Genomic DNA, 20,475 nt, shown 5'->3' on the forward strand with positions numbered 1-20,475 from the left:
GAATCCAGATGGAAGGAGGTTTTGAAAGTATTTCTTAAAATTTTTCTCAAATTACAAAAAAAAAAAACAGTAATTTTAGAGAATCCAATGGGATGCTCTAAGCCACGATATCATAAAAGTTAAACTAAACGCATAACCCAGAAAGCCGTTTATTACCGGATATAAGATAATTTGAATTAAAGGAAAAAGAAAGCCGTTGCTGTTTGAAAACTTTGAAGTCCCAACTATTTTTATGCTTTCGAGGGGAGAGAGATTTGACAAACAGAGAGCGAGAGAAACTGAAGAGAAACAGAGAGTAATATCTATCCTTCCGTTTTCTCTCTTATTCTTCTTCCATTTCAGTAAATCCAACCAAATTCAGAGAGCGGTCGTAGTCCCAGGGGATTGCCGAACTCCGAGACCGAGATGGAGCTGAAGAGGGAGATGGAGGACTTGAGAGCCAAGGTGGCTTCCCTCCGTAATGCCCCGCATCTCTGAACCCCTTTCTCTTAAATCATATATCTTTCAAGTTTCAAGTTCTGGTTTTTTTTATTATTATTATCATTATTTTGTCAAGAAGCAAACTTAAAAATATTTTTTATTGGCAGGTCTTTCCAGAATCGAGATCAGGTTTTTCTTTTAGTTTATGGTAATTCTATTTTTTCATCGAGTCGGCCTGGAGGGTTGTTTTTTATCCCTCAAAGGTACCTTTTTAGGATCTGGGACAGAAAAGGCCTGTCTACTTTAAACATCTTTGATCTTTCTTTGTAGAAAGATTTATGCTTAATTCTTTTTTGGTTTCATTGTTTCCTGCTCGTCTTTGGAATCAAAACCTGTTGTTTTGTTTTGGTAAGAAGCATGTATTTTTCTCTTTGTTTTCAGATTATATAATTATGAGTTGCGGCTTGAGTTTTATGTATAGAAGGCATGGCGGCTTCGATCGGTTTCTACAGTAGCATACCTCTTCAGTCAGCCCTTTGCAGTACCAATTTTGGAAGTGAGATTTTCAACTATATTTTGTTTTTACAGAATATTTTTAACAAAACTTAATTCACTTCTCTCTCTCTCTTCTTTTAAGTAAAAACACTACCGAGGGCCCTGCATTCTTTCCCGTGCTGTGTAAATGTGTGCATATATAACTGTATTTTGATATTTTGATAATCTGAAGGATTTTCCATTCAATTTGATCAGGAAGGTTCCATCTTATGGACAAGTAATTGTTCTCAACTATGCCATACTTGGGAAGTTTACTCAATGAAAAATAGATGAATAGTGCATTTTAAATGTATATGTATTTTACATTGATTTTACATAATCCAATGAAGACCTTATTTTGACATGTTTTTAATCATTTTACATAAAATGCAAGATAGGTAAACCATTGTGAGTGCTCAAATGTAAGTGAATATTTATTCACCAAGAGTAGTAGTTAAGTTTTTACCTCTGTGTTTTTTATTTTATTTTATTTTTATTATTTGTTTACTTAATGATTAAGTAAGTACTTTTTGACAATATTGTGAATTTTTTTATTTTTTAAAAATATTTAAATGTGTTAAAAAAATACAAAAAAAAAAATCTTAAAACCACTAACGGTAGCTTCCAGCGGTAGCTTGGAGCGGTGGCTGTAGTGCCACTCTTTCAATATTACCTAGTTTTTAACTTTATGGACTCACTAGCGGGTATATAGGGATTGCTATCTTTAAAGTGATTTTGGAAGTATTATAATTTCCATCCTTTTGTTACCGTTGCTATGTTAATGTTTGTTGTTGTGAATGTTATTTACATGATAACAGAACTTGGACTCTCACAAGCTTCAGACTGTATGGTTTGGCTCTCGTCATAGCAGGTTCGTGCCACATCTCTAGATTCCTCATGTGTGATAGAATTTTAATTAACGCATGCTTTAAGTCAAGCTTGAAAATGCCATAGGATTAAGACTTCATTTTACATACCAAATACCTTTAGGTGGGTTGCTTATTGACAAGCCCTTTTGATATGAATTTATTGTTCATATTCTCTGTTATGTCATGATTCCTTGTGTCTTTTATTGCACTCGGTAATGATTATTCATGTTGTCTTTGGTCTTGGAATAGAATAAGTAAAATATTCATAAGCCTAATGATACATTGTCTTGTACTTAAAAACACATTAGGTCTTTAGATGCCTTGTCGAAATACTTGCCTGTTCAAAGGACATTGGTGTTTTGTTGAGATACTAACCCAATAAGGTCTTAGGTGCCTTGCAGGCTTACTAGCTGAATAGGGTTTTGATAACCTTCCGAGGTAACAACATGTGCTAGATCTTTGTTGTCTTATCAGACATGAGGCCAATAGGGTCTTGGGTGCCCTGCCGGGATACTAGCTCAATGGCATCTTCATTGCCTTGCCGAGGTACTAGCTATTGCAAGATCATTGGTGCCTTGCTAGAGTACTAGCTCATGCAAGATCGTTGGTGCCTAGTTGAATATTTCAGTCTTTGGTGCCCTATTGGGGCACTAATCCATGTAATGTCTTTTGGTGAACTACCGACATGGTACTATCTCTTGCAAAGTTCTAGCCGTGCATGGTAATTCGTTTCCAGCCCTTTCAAGAGCTCTATTGCCCTCTAATAAGGTTTTAGCTCTTGCAAGATCTCTTTTGCCCCATCAAGGTTCTAGCCCATGCAAGGTCTTTGTTGCCTTCCCAAGGTAATACCCTTGCAAGGTCCTTGGTGCCCTGCTAACATACTAGTCGGTGGAGGTCAGCCATTACTAAGCCTGATTAGGGTTGTGGGAGCTACAATCTTGCAAGCCTTATTGAGTTGGTTGCCTATTGGTGCTTTATATGGTGCAGTCTTGGCTCAACAAGGATTTACATGCGCTACCGATGTTGCCCAAGGTCTTTTAGTGCTCTGTCAACGTAAAGACCTTAGAAGGAAGGTGCAGCCTTTATAAGGTCTTTTGTGTCTTGCTGCAAGGTCTTTGGAGCTTTGTCGGCATACTAATCCCAACATGAATACATGTAGTGTTTTTGGTGCCCTACTCGACATAGTCTTAGGTGTGCATGTCAAAATTCTAACTCAAACAAGGTATTTGGTGCAACTACTAGGGTTCTAGACCGACTAGGTCGGGGGGGCCTACCTGCAAGGGTACTATCCCAACAGGATTCATGTGCCTTGCAAGAGTACTAGCTCATGCAAGATCTTTGGTTCCTAGTTTAATATTTAAATCTTTGGTGCCATGTTGGGAACTAACCCTTGTAAGGTCTTTTGGTGCCCTATCGAGAAGGTCTAGCTCTCGCAAGGTCCAAGTCATGCAAGGTAATTGGGTTCTAGCCCTTGCAAGAAATCTTTGTTGCCCTAGTACCAAAGACCATGATTGTGTTAGAATTCTCACATACAAGCACCCAAGACTATTGCATGCCTTATTGAGTTGGGAGCCTATGCTGGTGCTTTATTAGGTAAGGTATTGACTCAACAAGGTTTTACATGTGCTACCGATTTTGCCCAAGAAGGTCTTTTAGAGCGTTGTCGATGTACATACCCTATAAGGTCTTGTAGAGCCTTGTCAACGTACAAACCTTACAAGGTCATGGGAGCCATATGTCAGTTCTTTGTGTCCTACCGCAAGGTCTTTGGAGCACTGTCTTGGTTCTATTCATTGGTGCATTGTCGGCATACTAATATCCAAATAAGAATATTTTTGGTGCCCTAGTTAACATAGTATTTGGTGTGCATGTCAGAATTCTAACCCAAACAAGGTCTTCGGTGCAATTACTAGGGTTTAGCCAACTAGGTCTGATGGCCCTACTTGCCAAGATCTTTGTTGCCCTAGTACCAAAGAACATGATTGTGTTAGAATTCTGACATACACACCCAAGACTATATTGGGTAGGGAACAAAAAATCCTCCATATATTGGCGTTCTAATCCCAACACGAAACATGGTCTTTGGTGCAACTACTGAGGCACTACCCCAACTTGGTCTTGGGTCCCTACCAGCCAGGGTACTAGCCTCATAGGTCTCATGTGCCTTGCTAGTGTACTAGCTCATGCAAGATCTTTGGTTCCTAGTTTTATATTTCAATCTTTGGCGTGCTATTGGGCATTAATCCTTGTAAGGTCTTTTGGTGCCCTATTGACAAGGTACTATCTCTTGTTAGGTTCAAGTCGTGCAAGGTAATTGGGTTCTAGCCCGTACAAACGCACCCAAGACCACGATTGTGGTAGACTTTTCACAAACGCACGCACCCATGACTATGTCGGGTTGGGCACCAAAAACCCCCCCTTTATTGTTAGGAATAGAACGCTGAGAAGACACCAATGAATTGTTAGGGACCCTAGACTTGTCATGCTAGAGTACTAGCTCATGCAAGATCTTTGGTGCCTAGTTGAATATTTCAATCTCTAGTGCTTTGGTGGGAACTATCCTTTGTAAGGTCTTTTGGTGCCCCTCCGACAAGGTAATAGCTCTTGTAAGGTACTTGTTGTGCATGGTAATTGGGTTCTAGCGCTTACAAAATCGTTTCCCAAGTAAGGGTTCTAGGCTTTGCAAGATCATTGTTGGCCTTCCATGCTACTAGCCTTTCAAGGAATTTGGCGCCCTGTCACAGAACCATTCATTCGTTCCTTATCAGCGTTCTAATCCCAACACGATTATAGGGAGTGTTTTTTGTACACTACTCGACATAGTCTTTGGTGCACATGCCAGTTTTTAAACCAAACATGGTCTTTGGTGCAACTACTGGGGTCCCTACGAGCCAGAGTACTAGAATCAAAGGTCTCATGTGCCTTGCTAGAGTACTAGCTAATGCAAGATCTTTGGTGCCATGTAAGGTCTTTTCATAGATTATTACAAGGTATTTCTTGCAAGTTCCTAGTCCTGCATGGTACTTGGGTTCCAGCCCTTGCAAGGTCTCTATAGTTCTATTAAGGTTTTAGCCCTTGCAATATCTCTTTTTCCCCACTAAGGTTCTAGCCCATGCAAGGTATTTGTTGCCTTCCCAAGGTACTATCCTTGCAAGGTCCTTGGTGCCCTATCGACATACTAGCTGGTGGAGGTCAGCCATTACTAAGGTCGATTAGGGGTCTTGTGTGCCTTGTTGAGCCAATCACCTATGCTGGTGCTTTATTAGGTTTGGATGTGAGCCATTACTAAGGCCAATTACGACTGTGGGAGCTACGTTCTTACATGCCTTATTCAGTTGGACGACCATGTTGGTCCTTTATTAGGTGTGGTATTGGCTCAACAGGGTTCTACATGCGCTAACAATGTTTGCCCAAGGTGTGGTCTTTTAAAACACTATCAACCCTAGAAGGCCTTGGGAGCCTTATGTAAGATCTTTTGTGTCCTGCTGAAAGGTCTTTGGAGCTCTGTCACGATACTATTCATTGGTGCATTGTCGGCATACTAATCCCAACATGAGTACAACAAGTGGTTTTGGTACCCTAGTTGACATAGTTTTGTGTACATGTCAGAATTCTAACCCGGGCAAGGTCTTTGGTGAATTATCTAGCCATACTACGTCTAGGGCCCTACCTGCCAGGGTACTAGCCCAACAGGACACTTGTGCCTTGCTCTTGCATGGTCCAAGTAATACCAAATGTGAAGCCCCCAATCTCTGCTAAGGATAGAACGGAGACTTAGAGCGTCGGGACATGCAACACAATATTACATACCTCCGTTCATGATAGTTAATATGCAATGCATCCTAGTATGTAACTAGCAGTATGCAATAATTGCAGCGGAAATAAAAGGTTAAGGTGAAAAATATGCCAGAATAACTAAAACATCACAAATTCATTAGATAATCATCATGGTCGAAATTCTAAAGTAGCATAGACTTATATATAAAGTCATATCATTCTCTTAATGTGATCTAAAGCATAAAGGACTTGGGCTATGAACATCAAAATTAAGTCCAGCTTCCTCTCCAGATCCAACTCGTCCTCAATCATGCGAATCTAGTGCTCCATCAATCTCGTCCTGGTCGATCCCTGACACAACTTCTATCATTCCAAGATCATTCCACTTGGAATGATAGTGGACCCATAAAAGGGTGAGATTTACTCGAAATCATTAAACAACTAACTGACACAAAGATAAATCAATCATGAAAAAATGATAGATATGCAATGCATGAGATGTGATAAAATCAGTATGCATATCTCTCATACAGATTCTCAACATCTTTTTTAAAAATATGGAAACACGGGTTTTTACTCAATAAGTAATTTCGTCATCATTTTGATAAGACGTAACTTTTTCATAAAAATTTTCATCATAAACTTTTATCATCATAGACTTACATAATTATCTTAATTAATAACATAATGTGTGGTAATGTCACAGTTCCCCATATGCACTGTGAATACCTACCGGTAACCGTAGTATATACGAAACTACTTTGTCTATAAACCCATTCTCAATGCATTGCTAAATAACATAACATCATAAAAATTATAACGTGTACACCCATCAGCGTTAGGTGTCATAATATTATGACTTCGCTTTGGCGTTTTTTAAAAAGAACTCATTCGAAACCTGTTGACTGTTCTTTATCAACCCAGTGATTACCAACCACTCTATTATTAAACACTCCAGAGTGGACAAATGAGTTCCACCAAGATAATTCCCCATCCCAGCCTTTGTGGTCGTGACAAAATGATTTTCATGCTATGCTTTTAAAAATATTTTTCATGACATGTGCCTATGTAGTAAATTTCATGTAAAAATGACATTTATAAATATAATATGCAAAAATGGTGAAAATGTCATATGTTATGTAAGTATGTACTCAATGTGTCATATAACATGATTATTTATGCTCAAAATGATAATTGAAGAATAAATGAAACATTTATCAATAATTCATAAGAAATTTATCAAGATGTTAAGTTAGAGGCCAACTTACAAACTTCCGGAAAAATTCGAAATTACATCGTAGCTACGTAAATCCTGTGTATACTAAGTTAGGATTAATACTCTTATGGATAGGTTCAAAATCAAAGGCTTCAAAAATTGGATATTTACAAAATACCTGTAGACTTTCAAAAATTGCCATTTAGGTTCTAAATTTTCACTAATTGCAAACAAACTCTAAATTTAATCAAATTTCATGGACTTCCTATTTTTGACATTCTAAAACCATCTATGCCCTTAGATTTCCAAGATTCAAAGTGGAATTTTTCCAATTAGTCCCAACTCGTGGCATGCATCTTAGTTGCTACCTATGTGTATTTTCAACTATTGATCCCTATGAATGCATGCATGTGAGATTTTCTTTAATCATTAATGATCACTAACATCTTTAGGGACATTATGAAGTCTAATTCTTGAGTAATCAAGTTCATCTCAACACTTAGTCAAAAGCAAAGAAATCCTTAATCACCAATATGCTTAAAATCGATTCATGCTTGATGCTCAAAACAAGATAGATTTAAAACCTATCATGACATGCTTCTAAGCACAAATTTAAGCTTCCATAATCATGTTAGGATATTGATAGGTCATATCAAATCATGCTTAGGACATGCCATAGCTAAACTTCCAATTAAAAACATTCAATCATTCAAACCTTCCTTTAATTGACCCGGTTTTGTATTAAGCATCTTAACATTCTCAAAACTCAACCAAATTTCGTACCAACACTTGGAAACAAAGCTTGAAATGCTAGCTAAGATCAAAAGGAAGAAAAATTACAAATTTCATGGCCTTCCAAGCTCTCTAGACTGCCTTACACATGAACACTCAAGAACTCACCAAAACTCACTTGGTTTGCACTCTTTTGATCTCTAAGAGGGGTAAATGCTCTCAAGGCTCAAGATGATGCTTGGAGCTGTGGTGTGAGTGAAATGAGAAGGGAATGGAAGTATTTATAGGTGGCCAATGAGTGAGGGACGTTGGCTTGGGTGCTTGGTGATTGGGTGAAGTGGGAGGTGCTTAAATCTGAAAATTTTTCAAATTTGCTTGCATGAGCTTAGGTCACTTGTGCAGTATGGAACAGTGCCCTAAACCACCATCATTTCCTCACCATAGTAGCTGCAAGGATCTTGTAGATGACTCCAGGTCGTGGGGCATCATTTGGATGGCAGAAGATCCCTCAAACCACTCTTGAAAACAGGTGGATGAAGGTGGTTTTGTGGTGGTAGAAAATCAGTTCGGTTTTGGATCTTTTTGGACAGCAAAAATAAGTCAAAATCCTTCATGATGGCATGTGACTTGTTGGTGATTGGGTGGAGAAGGAGGTGGCGTGGGGTGGTGGTGCAAACCATGGCAGTAGGCTGATTCAAACTCAATCCAATTGGTTCCTACACAAACTAGACCAAGGTGCACCTGGTTTGGTTCTTTGAGTTGGTTGATGCAACCAATTTCGTCCAAAACTCAAGCTAAGTTTTGGAGGATCTCATAAGGTGTTTAAGGACCATATTACCCTTGAGGATAAACCACAAAAATGTTGGACCCAATGGCAGAACAGTCCAAGCATTACAAAGGGCAATGCACAAAACCGATTGAAGCATGGTTTTGGCTTGTTATGTCATTTTTTCTTAATGACATGTGGAATGGTTTAGCTAGGGTATTAACATGTTCTAATCATGGTTTAAGGGAGTATTAATTCAAGAAAATTTGAATTAAAAATTTTAAGAAAAGATTTAGCATGATTAAGCTTCAAAGCATAGCTTAAAGTGCACTAACCTCAAGTATGATGGTTAATGGCCTTAGCAAATTTTAGAAACTTAATTTGGGTACTTTGAGTGTGATTTGGGCTTAAGGAAACCAATGGTATGGTGTAGTGGGCCTTTGGTCTTTGAATGGTAAAATGAGTCCAAAATGGCTACGGGCCATATGAGCTTGAAAAGGGCCAAGGGTCCAATCTACACCAAAAGCCTTATGCCTTTCTATACTTAGACCAAGACTAGCCTTCATTTCCTAAGGGTTTGGTTCAAGTTTTTTTTTCTTGAGCTAGGCCCATGAATGTACTTGGGTCCTAAAAAGCCTCACCAAGATTACTAATGAGCTTGCCTCTCTAATCCTTAGCTCATTAACACTAAGTACCAACATTAATGCTAATCTCACTATCAACCTTAATGAAAGTGATTAAACCATAATTAAAAGCCTAATCTAGAGTACTTAAGGGTTAATCAAAAGTTAATTAAGTGAGGTGTTACACCAAAGAACATGATTGTGTTAGAATTCTGACATACACACACAAGACTATGTTGGGTAGGGCAAGACTCCCTATATTCGTGTTGGGAATAGAACACCGCCAAGCCACCAATGAATAGTACTACGACAAAGACCTATCGGGCTAGTACAGTAGCAGGTAGGGACCCCATATCTCTCAGGCTAGAGTACTAGCTCATGAGATCTTTAGTGCCTAGTTTAATATATTAGTCATGCAAGGTAATTGGGTTCTAGCCCTTGCAAAATCTTTGTTGCACTACCAAAGACCATGATTATGTTAGAATCCTCAAATACGCACCAAAGACTATGCCAGGTAGGAACCAAAAACCCTCCCTATATTTGTGTTGGGAATAGAATGTTGAAGAATAGTACCTCAATAGAGACCAATCGGGCAAGTACCTGCTAGGTAGAGACCTTTGGGGCCTAGACATGCTAGTGGGTGGAGATCAGCTGATTAGGGTTGTGGGAGCTACGGCCTTGCGTGCCTTATTGAGTTGGTCACCTATGCTGGTGCTTTATTAGGTGTGGTATGGGCTCAACAAGGTTTGACATGCGCTACAGATGTTGCCCAAGGTGGTCTTTTAGAGCCCTGTCGACATACCAACCTTAGAAGGTCTTGGGAGCCTTATGTAAGATCTTTTGTGTCATGTTGCAAGGTCATTAGAGCTCTGTCGGGGTACTATTCATTAGTGCCTTGTTAGCAAACTAATCCCAACACGAATACAACGAGTGTTTTTGGTGCCCTAATCAACATAGTCATTAGTGTGCATGTTAGAATTTTAACCCAAACAAGGTCTTTGGTGTAATTACTAGAGTTCTAGTTCGACTAGGTTTAGGTGCCCTACCTGCCAGGGTACAAGCCCGACAGAACTCACCTGCCTTGCTAGAGTAAGGTACTAGCTCTTGCAAGGTCCTAGTCGTGCAAGGTAACTGGGTTATAGCCCCTGCAAAATCTTTGTTTCCCTAGTACCAAAGAACATGATTGTGTTAGAATTCTAACATACGCACCCAAGACTATGTCAAGTTGGGTATGAAAAAACCTCCCTATATTTGTGTTGGGAAGAGAATGCCAACAAGGCACCAATGAAGAGTACCATTGGTGCCTTGTGTTGGGAGCACAGACCTAGCTAGAGTACTAGCTCATGATCTTTGGTGCCCTGGTGAGAACTATCCCTTGCTTAGTCTTTTGGTGCCCTACCGATAAGGTATTAGCTCTTGCAAGGTCCTAGCCGTGCCAGGTAATTGGGATCTAGTCCACAAAAGGTTCTTGTCTTCCGTGCTACTAGCCTTTCAAAGTCTTTGGCGCCCTATCGCGAAACTAATCTCAATACGAATATGTGAAGTGTTTTTGGTACTATACTCGACACAGTTTTAACCCAATAATGGTCTTTGGTGCGCATGTTAGATTTTTAACTGAAACATGGTCTTTTGTGCAACACTACCCCGACTAGGTCTGGGGTCCCTACCAACTAGGGTACTAGCCCCACAGCTCTCACATGCCTTGCTAATGTAAGATCATTGGTGCCTAGTTGAATATTTCAGTTTGTGAGGTCTTTTGGTGGCTATAGACAAGGTACTAGTTGTTGCATGTTCCTAGCCGTGTGCATGGTTCAAGCCCTTGCAAGATCTTTATAACCCTATTAAGGTTTTAAGCCTTTGCAAGATCTCTTTTGCCCCCTATTAAGGTTCTAGCCCATTTTGTTGCCTTCCAAAGGTACTAGATTAGGGTTGTGGGAGCTACAGTATTACATCCCTTTTTGAGTTGGAAGCCTATGCTGATGCTTTATTAGGTAAGGTATTGGCTCAACAAGGTTTTACATGTGCTATCAATGTTTCCCAAGAAGGTCTTTTAGAGCCCTATCAACGTACAAACCTTAGAAGGTCTTGGGAGCCATATGTTAGTTCTATTGTGTCTTGCTACAAGGTTTTTGGAGCACTGTCGTGATACTATTCATTGGTGTCCTGTCGGCATACTAATCCTAACATGAATATAGTGAATGTTTTTGGTACCACAGTCGAATTGGTATTTGGTGTTCATATTAGAATCTAACCCAAACTAGGTCTTTGGTGCAAGTACTATGGTTTTAGCCCAACTTGGTCTGGTGGCCCTATTACCAAGGTACTAGCCCGACAGAACACATGTGTCTTGGTAGAGTAAGGTATTGGCTCTTGCAAGCTCCTAGTACCAAAGAACATGATTGTGTTAGAATTCTGACATACACACCCACGACCTATCAGATAAAGTACTAGCTCATGCAAGATCTTTGGTGCCTAATTGGATATTTTAGCCTGTGGTGGGTTGTTTGGTGCCCTACTGACAAGGTACTAGATCTTGCAAGGTCCTAGTCATGCAAGGGGTTCTAGCCCTTACAACATCGTTTCCCAAGTTTCTAGGCCTTGCAAGATCTCCGTTGTTCTAGTTCTAGCCCACGATAGGTCTTTCTTGCTCTTCCATGCTACTAGTGCAAGGTCTTTGGAGCCCTATCACGGAACTATTTCTACTCCCAACATGAATACGAAAAGGGTTTTTGGTACCCTACTTGACACAATCTTTGGTGCGCATGTCAGATTTTTAACCCAAACATGGTCTTTGGTGCAATTAATGGGGCACTACCCCGACTAGGTCTAGGGTCCCTACCTGCCAGGGTACTAGCCTCACAGGTCTCACGTGCCTTGCTAGCTACTAACTCAAGCAAAATTGGTGGTACCTAGTTAAATATTTCAGTCTTTGATGCCCTATTGGGAAGCTAACCCTTATAAGGTCTTTTGGTGAACTATCAACAAGGTATTAGCTCTAGCAAGGTCCTAGCCGTGTAAGATAATTGGGTTCTATCCTTGCAAAATCTCTACCCTATTAAGGTTTTAGCCCTTGTAAGAGCTATTTTGCCCTATCAAGGTTCTAGACCAAGAAAGATCTTTGTTGCCTTTCCATGGTACAACCTGTGCAAGTTCCTTGGTGCCCTGACATACTAGTTAGTGGAGGGCAACCATTACTAAGGTTGATTAGGGTTGTGGGAGATACGGTCTTGCATGCCTTATTGAGGTTGTTGCCTATGCTGGGGCTTTATTAGATGCGGTATTAACTCAAAAAGGTTTAACATGCACTGTCGATGCTACCCAAGAAGGTCTTTTAGACCAATGTTGATGTACAAACCTTGGAAGGTCTTGGGACCCTCGTGGTCTTTTGTGTCCAACTGCTAGGTCTTTGAGCTTTGATGCAGTATTATTCATTGGTGCCTTGTCGGCATACTAATCCGAACACGAATACAAGGAGTGTTTTTTGTGCCCTACTTGACAGTTTTTGGTATGCAAGTCAGAATTCTAACCTAAACAAGGTCTTTGGTGCAACTGCAAGGGTTCTAGCGCAACTTGATCTGGGGGCCCAACTTGCCTGGATACTATCGTGACAGGACTCAGGTGCCTTGCTAGAGTACTAGTTCATGCAATATCTTTGTTGCCTAGTTGAATATTTTAGTCTTTGGTTTTTTGTTGGACACTAACCCTTGTAAGGAAGGTCTTTTGGTGCCTAACCGACAAAGTAGTAGCTCTTGCAAGGTCCTAGTCATGCAAGATAATTGAGCCATTACAAGATCTTTGCCCTAGAACCAAAGCATGTTTGTGTTAGAATTCTGATGTACGCACCCAAGATTATGTCGGGTACGGTACCAAAAACCCTCCCCATAGTCATCATGTTAGGAATAGAACGCCGACAAGACACCATTGAATGGTACCGCGATAGAGACATGTCTGACAAGTACCCTGACAGGTAAGGGCCCTAGACCTATCAGGTAAGAATACTAGCTCATGCAAGATCTTTGGTGCCAAGTTGAATATTTCACTTTGGTGCTCTGTTGGGCACTAACCCTTGTAAGGTCTTTTGGTGCCCTACCGACATGGTACTAGCTCTTGCATGGTCCTAGTCATGCAAGGTAATTGGGCCCTTACAAGATCTTTGTTGCCCTAGAACCAAAGCATGTCTGTGTTAGAAGCCTAACATACACACCCAGGAGTGTGTCATGTATGGTTCCAAAAACCATCATATGTTAGGAATAGAACTTCGACAAGACACCAATGAATGGTAATGCGACAGAGACCTATTCGGCTAGTACCCTTACAGGAAAGGGCCCTAGACCTGTCAGGCTAGGGTACTAGTTCATGCATGATCTTTGGTGCCTAGTTGAATATTTGCTCTAATGGGAACCCCTTGTAAGGTCATTTGGTGCCATTCCATGCTACTAGCCTTGAATGATCTTTGGCGCCCTGTCGCCAAACTATTCATTGGTTTCTTATTGGCATTCTAATCCCAAATGGAATACATGGACAGTTTTTTTGTACTGTACTCGACCTAGTCTGTGGAGCGCATGTCAGATTTTTAACCTAGACATGGTTTTGGTGCAACTACTAAGTCACAACCATGATCTAGGGTCCCTACTAGTTAGGGTACTAGGCTCACAAGTCTCACGTGCCTTGCTAGAGTAGTAGCATGCAAGATCATTGGTGCCTAGTTGAAGCTTTCAGTCTTTGGTGCCTTGTTGGGTAGTAACCCTTGTAAGTTCTTTTGGTGAACTACCGACAAGATACTACTAGCTCTTGCAAGCTCCTAGTTGTACAAGGTAATTGGGTTCCAGCCCTTGCAAGATCTCTATTGCCCTATTAAGGTCTTCGCCCTTGCAAGATCTCTTTTGCCCCCATAAAGGTTCTAGCCCATGCAAGGTCTTTGTTGCCTTCCAACGGTTCTAACCTTGAGCGAGGTCCTTGGTGCCCTGCCGACAAACTAGCTGGTGGAGGTCAGCCATTACTAAGACCGATTAGGGTTATGGGAGCTACAATCTTGAGTGCCATATTGAGTTGGTTGCCTATGCTAGTGCTTTATTAGCTGCGGTTTGGCTCAACAAGGTTTTACATGCGCTGCCGATGTTTCCTAATAAGGTCTTTTAGAGCCCTATCGGCGTACAAACCTTAGAAGGTCTTCGAAGCCTTATGTAAGGTCTTTTGTGTCCTGTTGCAAGGTCTTTGGAGCTCTGTCACGTACTATTCACTGGTTGCTTGTCAGCATATTTAACACAAATACAATTAGTGTCTTTGGTGCCCTACTTGACATAGGCTTGGTGCGCATGTCAGAATCCTAACCCAAACAAGGTCTTTGGTGCAACTACTAGGGTTCTAGCCAGACTAGGTCTGGGGGCCCTACCTACCAAGGTACTAGCTGGATAGGACTCATGTACCCTGCTAGAGTACCAGATCATGGAAGATCTTTGGTGCCTTGTTGAATATTTCATTCTTCGTTGCCCTGTTGGGCACTATCCCTTGTAAAGGCCTTTTGGTAAACTACTGACTAGATACTAGCTCTTGCAAGGTCCTCGTCGTGCAAGGTAATTTGATTCTAACATTTCCAAAATATATGTTGCCCTACTAAGGTTTTAGCCCTTGAAAGATCTCTATTGCCCCCTCAAGGTTCTAGCCCATGCAAGGTTCTTGGTGCCCTTTTGACATACTAGCCAATGGAGGTAAGCCATTATTGAGGTCGATTAGGTTTAATGAAGCTACAGTCTTGTGTGCCTTATTGAGGTGCTCGTCTTTGCTGGAGCTTTACTACATGCAGTATTGGCTCAACAAGGTTTTATATGCACTGCCAAGGTAGCCCAAGAAGGTCGTTTAGAGTCCTATCGACCTACAAGCCTTGGAAAGTCTTTTGTATCCTGCTACAAGGTCTTTGGAGCTCTGTCGCGGTACTTTTCATCGATATCATGTCGGTGTACTAATCCGAACATGAATACAAGGACGATTTTTGGTGCTCTATCCGACATAGTCTTTGTATTGCATGTCTGACTTCTAATATAAAAATTGTCTTGGGTGCAACTACTGGTGTTGAACCCAAGGTTTCAAGCCTCATATAATTATATATCTACATATAGATTTTGATGATAATAAATGAATTCAAATATAAAAGAATCTCAAACTCAAGTTGTCTATACAATGAACTTAAGCACATCAATAAACCAAGCGTGAGCAAAACAGGGAACAAGCTCGCAAATTACATTTTTCACATGTGCATGACATATTTATAAATTTAAAATTTAAAATTTGAATTTTTGAAAGATGATTGATTGTCATATCTCACATGTGCATGTTTTGTTTGAAACTTTTCAAAAGTGATTGACGCTCTTTTTGACATATGCCAAAGGTAGATGATGTTGTTTGAAAATTTTAAAAAATAAATAGTGATCCTTTTGTCATATAGAAAAAGTAACCTGTTTGATTTGAAATTTTTGAAAAGTGTATGATATTGTCTTTGACAATTTCAAGGAGAAATTTTGATTTGAAAATTTTGAAAAGTGGATGTTGTTTTTAACAATTACGAAAAGTAAAACTTTGATTTGAAAATTTTGAAAAGTGAATGATGTTGTTTTTAACATGTATATCTTTTTAAATTTGAAAATAAATTCTCATATGTCTATAAATAATTTGAGATATTCAAATTAACAACAAAAAGAGCATATGCACATCAATTGCAAGTTTTACAACATCCATTCAAAAATTTCAATCTCTCTCCTTTAAGTATTGAGCCTTAACCCTTGTTCATTTTTAAAGAGATATAATTTTACATTGTATTGTTCTTATTCTACTCATTGATGAGTGTTTTTTTATAACCTACCCAATATCAACTCTTGTATCAATAAAAGGGTGCATATAACTCTTGTGTGCGCATAAAGTGTTCTACACAGGAAATAGATGTTGAATCACCACGTGTAAGGTAATTGCAAGTGTAAAAGGTGTTCTACATGGATTCTTTGTAGCAGTACTGCTCAAAAGTGTAATAAATTTCTATCTCCACCTGAAGGAGATTGGATAGTAAATTTGAGAATCCTTAAAACCTTAGACTTCAATACTTATTTACAAACTTCTAAGAGAATTTACTAATTTTGATATCAGAGACTTCCCAGCCCCAAGGACGTCATCTCCTAGTCACCTTCTTCCATATCTTTTGCAGGCCCAAATTTTGAAGACCTCAATTGCCGAAACCAAGTCCAAAGGCTTACGAAACACAACGTTAACAAGATGGTTTCAAAATTTACCTTTATGCTCCATATCGAGTAAAGGTACCACCTTTTAAGACTTGTATTTCCTCTTCTATCTTTTGAGGCTAGTATTTCATATGCTACTGATAAAGTAAAGGTACCTTATTTTGTGTTTGTAGGGATGTTATTTACTGATAGTTTTGTTGGTTGATTGTAACAACCCCGCCCTACAGTAGGACGAGTTGCTACTTATCATCCTATGATTTGATTTTTTTTCGAATAACATACCAATAGTTTACAAAAATGGACCTATATCGCAAACTAAAAATTTTAAAAAGGGACCTTCCGCATTTCTATCATTTTTCAAAGTCCCAAAATACCTATTTATCAAAATACAGGATAGTCCCATTAATTACAAGTTAAAACTATGGTCATCTCTTGGGTAGAAACATCTACTCAGTTCACAAAACATTTTGTCTTAAAAATACATGCCCCCAATGGTTTTACAAACCAATCAAAATAAAATTTCCAACATCATATACAGACCCAAGACAGGCTAAGGGTAGGCTAGGCATCCGGCTCCCCCTCCCTAGCAATGTCTTGCTCCACAGTTCCTTCCTCGACATTTTCTGGAACTTTAAAGCATTTAAAATAAAGGTGACTCTAATACCCAGTAAGTAGTACACCACACAGTTAAAATAACATACATCAACTATTCTTTTCTTTTGAGAAGTCATACAAGCTTAAAACATTTAAATAAACATTCAAATTCAATTTTCACTTTCTTTTGACCGGTACACACTATTACGCCATGTGTGTTAAGGTTAGTAGTCTTTTGGACCTAATCTTCGCCCGTGGCCACGAGTTAGGAAATTCGTCAGTCAGGATGGCACCATTAGGTGCACTACCAAGAGGACCAATCCGACATTGCAATCTGCCCCTTTCCTTTGGTACCATTTCATTCTGTCATTGGCCATTTACATGATTTCATACAAAAACCTCCATTTCCTTTCTTTCCTTTTTCCATTCATAGCAATTTCATCCTCTTTCTTATTCCAATGCAGCATGCATTTTCTTGCATAAGAATGCATTTCATGCCATACTTCATATTAAGGAAAATCTTTTTAAGAAAACATGTGCATGATAGTTCTCATGATCTAAACCTTGGATGCGTATGCTTTACATCGTACATATACACACGTTTATAAATTATAGGATGCTTAACATGGGCTACCAAGAAGGCTTATACATATATACATTTAACTTTTCATCACAAGAAGCATTTGCATAAAAAAAACATTTAGTAGAAGAAACTACCGTGTGAGGAGCATGGTCATAACTAATTACCTACAAGCTTTACTAGTGGGTTCCTTTGAATTTGAAAATAAATTTCTATTCAATGAAATGGAATAAACATATCAATATCCACCTCACTTTAAGCTTCACTAATCAACACCCTTAACTAACGTTCACTTTAATTCCAAGAAGGAATTAAAGTGTTTTCCTTAAGTTCTCCTCACTTAATGAACATTAACTACAAAGCATAGCCTTAACCCATTCAACTACCCACCATACATGGCACTAAGCCAAAACACTAAAATCCTTATTTCAAGTATTTTGAAGAAACTCATTAAAGTGACTAATAATAGCATACTTACTGTCCATTAAAGGCCATTGTGTTTTCTACATGAAGGATAGATGGGAATCATGGGTTAGGAATGTACAAATGGTAGGAATTTATTTAGAAAATGGAAGGGAACAAGGGAGTATCACAAATCTGGAATTTTCATCAAAGAGGGCATTTGACAGCTTTTTAATAACATGTGAAAACCAATTTAAACAAAGAGGTAAAGCTCACAACATGGCTACTTTTTGTCCCTTGTTTTGAATGGTTGTTCATACAAACAATTATCTTTGGTTGAGCAAGGGATGCAAAGGAATAATGGGATGAAATGGACTGTAGCAAGTCCCAAAACAGAGTGCATAGCAGAATTTTCTGCACTTTTATGGACAGCTAGTAGCTTTAGTACATTCATGCTCCTAAACATCCCTCACTTAACCACAATCTCAACTACATAAATAAACGATACTAGAGTTGAAGAAAACTTGAGAAGAGACATCACATTTTTGTGAAAACATAGCATAAACAATAAGTATAGCTCTCGGCACCTCAGAAATTCCCGAAGTAAGCTTACTAGTTTAATTAAAATTCTTAGTGGCATACTTACGCTATAAACCTCGAGGAAAGTGTGTAAAAATACAAATCTCAATTCCATTAATCTAACACATAAAAAAAAAGGCTTGACATAGGTAGAACATGCTTTAAACTCAAGAAAATGTAAGGAAAAGGCCATAACAGAAATTCTTTGCAGACCCACATGGCGGAAACGAAAAACAGAGCATAAATTCCATTTTTACCTTCCCAATCTATGGTGCACGATTTTTGGGCTCTAGCTACCCTTCCTCTACTCGGTTACTACCCACAGAACAAATATTTGAGGAAACAAGTGAGAAATCGAAGTTAGAAACCACTATACACAATCGGCCAGTAGCAAAAATTCGAAACCCAATAGCATTGCCACGGTTGCTTAGCACAGATTCAACCGTATGAAACCTTGGGGAATAAGAGTATTACTGGCTTGTTCTTCCTTTGAAGATGCAAAACTAAGCATCAAAACAAAGAAATGGGATAAAAATTCGAAGGATTTCACGGCCGAAACAAAAGCAGAAAATTTCTTAGCAAACCCTAGCTTACCATCTAACATAGAACCGAAATCTCCAAAATAGAACTAAAATCAAGAAGCGCACTTGCGTAACTCTCCCAGCTCGAAAATCAAGAACACTTACCCACACCTTGTGAGCAAGGTGTTTTAAGAGGAGGGCAATGTGACACGCGGGATCTCCTCCGTCGTTGGAGACTACCAGGGCGTCGCCAAGGGAGGAGAGGGGGTTAGAGATGGGGACTGGAGCAAATGAGAGTGAACGTAAGCTTCTGTCGAGGGGATGAAGTGGTGGTACTGGGCCCGCTGGGCCATGGGCCAGAAGTGGGCTTGTTATGTTAGTTACCCTTAATGTGGGCTTGTTATGTTAGTTACCCTTAATGTGGGCTTGTTATGTTAGTTACCCTTAATGGGTTTATCCATTTGCTTTTATTAATTGTAGGGCTTAGGCCCATTAGTAAAGTCTGTGTTATTAGGTAGGTTGGCGTCTGTAATTTCCTTTTTAAGTGCAATGCAGAGTGCATGAAATTTTCCCTACTGAGTTTGTTATGTACTGGGAGGTCATCCTCGCTGAAAATTAATACAAGATTCTCTTCCAATTCTCTCTCTCTCTCTCTCTCTCTCTCTCTCTCTCTCTCTCTCTCTCTCGTCTTCTGAAGAGCTCACCCTTGAATTGGGTATTTTCTTCTTTCAATTTCTAGGCATGTTACATATTTAAAACTATCTCACTATCCAAATCATAGTAACATCAGTAACTACCAAAGCCGATCTAGCTAGAAAGTGAACTAGGTGATTAATCCACATTGATATATAGGAATGAAAGTTATCTTAAGAAAAACTATATTATTTCGCGCCTATAAAGCAAAAATTCAATTTCATTTCCAACAGCATGTAGCGTTCAAAAGTTTGGATATCGTCTGCTAATTAATTAAACAAACCCCAAACTCTATAATTAATATGATTTTCTAGGTTTCGTCTTTATTTTACATTTATTTGTGGCCACCTCACCTTATCTTATCGTCTAGTAAATATTCATGCATGGGGTACCTTTGTTATTAAAGAAACTATAAACTAATTAATCTGACTTTTAAAGTTTGTTCGTTTCCTCTTTATTAACATTCGTTTGTGTGCTTTCATATATGATTGGTCTGAATGTTCATAGTTATCCAAAAAAGGAAGAAAAACATTTATTTATGGCCGCCTCACTTCCTTTGACACGAACATCAACATATAGCCGCCTCACTTGTAATTATCTTCACGACCATGTCCACCTTAACTCAACAGATGCCACAGATCATAAAAAATAAAAATTGTTCTTTTCCTCTTTATTGCCATTTATTTGTGTTCTTGTCTTGCACGAATCTTCAAACATGATGAATACGTAGTCTCTGTTGGGGTTGTTGGGTTGTAAAAAAAGTTGGTGGTCAGTTTATAATTGTGGGAAAAAATTCTACCTATTGAATTACTTTTTTGGGATTGAGAGAGCTTCAAGATCATCCAACATTGATATCAAAGTTTAGATTTATCAACAGTCTCGATCAAATAGTTCAGAAGAGAAATCGATTGTCGTTGCTCCCACCTAGAACCCGATGTGTGAG

General features: G+C 39.2%; 1 long non-coding RNA gene across 1 annotated transcript; it reads left to right on the forward strand.

Moving 5' to 3' along the window:
- The first annotated feature begins 867 nt into the window (after positions 1-867).
- LOC108995203 lies at positions 868-16,369 on the forward strand. Its single transcript, XR_004797638.1, has 3 exons — positions 868-976; positions 1,773-1,825; positions 16,130-16,369. It is a non-coding gene; the product is annotated as an uncharacterized LOC108995203 (long non-coding RNA).
- Positions 16,370-20,475: the final 4,106 nt, after the last annotated feature.

Source organism: Juglans regia, chromosome 11 (assembly GCF_001411555.2).
Source record: "Juglans regia cultivar Chandler chromosome 11, Walnut 2.0, whole genome shotgun sequence".
Taxonomy (NCBI): domain Eukaryota; kingdom Viridiplantae; phylum Streptophyta; class Magnoliopsida; order Fagales; family Juglandaceae; genus Juglans; species Juglans regia.